This window comes from Frankliniella occidentalis, unplaced genomic scaffold (assembly GCF_000697945.3).
Source record: "Frankliniella occidentalis isolate FOCC.00 unplaced genomic scaffold, Focc_3.1 Scaffold40, whole genome shotgun sequence".
In the NCBI taxonomy this organism is placed as follows: domain Eukaryota; kingdom Metazoa; phylum Arthropoda; class Insecta; order Thysanoptera; family Thripidae; genus Frankliniella; species Frankliniella occidentalis.
Window position 1 is genome coordinate 2,009,650 of NW_026267170.1, and position 1,825 is coordinate 2,011,474.

The 1,825-nt window shown below is 49.5% G+C and overlaps 1 protein-coding gene across 2 annotated transcripts in view; it reads left to right on the forward strand.

The window, feature by feature from the left end:
• LOC113215143 (uncharacterized) overlaps window positions 1–1,825 on the forward strand; it is an 18,022-nt gene that overhangs the window by 12,319 nt on the left and 3,878 nt on the right. The window lies entirely within an intron of this gene.

The following is a 1,825-nucleotide window of genomic DNA, read 5'->3' on the forward strand; positions in this document are numbered from 1 at the left end:
CGAACCAGCCAGGGCCATCGACACCTAATTAGGGTAACGTACGCCTTTTCGTGTGATTTGAATAAAAAGAGAATAATAACAAACCAGGAAAGCACCCCCATTTTTCCCCTCACCCTGTACTATATTTACTCTCTCAGTTCTTTTGATTTCTTTTTCGCCACCAATCCTGAAAGGTTCTACTGGCTTCTTATGCAGTTGACAAGTCGTGCGTGCGGGCGGGGGGACGCAGACAATAAAAGTGGTAATTACAAACTTCCTTTCTCGGTAGTCCATTCCCATAGTATAGTCCGTTTTAGACATGGTTCCGGCGCCCCGAAAGCAAACTGCATTTCATTATCACATTGACATCAGCAAACAGGGTGCATAATCTGACTTTGAAAGCCGTTCATTAGAATTCAAATGCAGACACAAAAATTAGCTACATTGCGTATGGGGCACTGACCCACTTTCTGGCTCTGGCCCATCACTATAAACTGGTTGGCGTCTTTAAACGCCGTATTGTTTGCATCCTCTCGAGAACACAAGATATTGGCGTCTTTGAACGCCAACATCTGGCGTCTTTTTGGCATTTGACGTACCATGTGGCTGATTCACGCCGCGCACTTTTGTAGTTATACTGTACCGCATGCACGTGTGCGGGTGGGTTGCCTACTCGCACGAGCCACAGAGCCGTGGGCAGCGAGCATAGCAAACCCGCCCGCACTTGTGCATGCGGTTCAGTATAACTACGAAAGTGCACGCAGTGAATCAGCCACCTGGTATATTTCAATGCCAACGTTTGGCGTTCTCTGGAGTACTGGGTGTAACTGAGAATGCATTGTTGCGTGATTGCATATCTGCCAGGGCTTTTTTCAGGGAAAAAGGACACCGACGGTCTTGGCAAAATGTACCAGATGGCTGATTCTCTCGCGCACTTCTGCAATTATGATGTACTGCATACTTCATTCTTGCGGGCGAGCGTGTTGCATACTCGCTCGGATCGTAAAGGCGCCATGGCGCCATAGTCGGGGGCGATAGGCAAGCCTACCCGCACGCCTGTACAGGTACGCCACCGGGTATGTAGAATGAGAGTACCTTCAAATGTCACCGCGTCATTATTCTTTCAAGAATAGGTATAGCACATCAACATCATCACCGGCATATATGGAGAGTCCAACAGCTTGTTGGATTGCAACAGGCTGCCTTTTGGCCAATGCCAACTCTTGTGCGTCAAAACGAACAGTGAGTACTCTCATCGGTACTCATGGCTTTATGACTCTGCCCCCCGGCCCTCGAGCACATGACGGCCCATGACGAATGAGGCGGAGAGGGATCGGGAGAAGGGGGGAGGGGGGAAGGGGGAGGGGGGGGGCACAGGCCCTGGAGTCTGACTGGAGTCTCCAGGACCCTCTGCCCGTCCATGGAGCAATCGCCCGTAAAGTGCGTCGCTGCAGGAGCAGCATGACGCCCATGGCCAAGAGGTGGATGCGCACGTAGCCATTTGTCACCGAGGGAAAATCAGGAACAATGAAATGAAGTAAAGTTTAAAATGCCCAAGGTTGATTTCTATAGAGACTGAGTTTGCTTCGCCAAGCCGAGTCAAAGGTCAGGGACCTAATTCCTGAGTTCACGTGGAGGAGGACGAAATCAAAATAATGTACAATTCCGAAATGTCTTTAAATTTTGTCATCAATTAAAAACGCATACTGATACTGTGACCCACTTATTGTGAGGAAGAATTTTAATGACATTTAAATACAATCAAGATGCGTTGGGGGCCAGCAGCATTGCGAGGGAGGGAAGGAGGGAGAGAGGGAGGGAGTGAGGGAGTGAGTGAGGGAGGGAG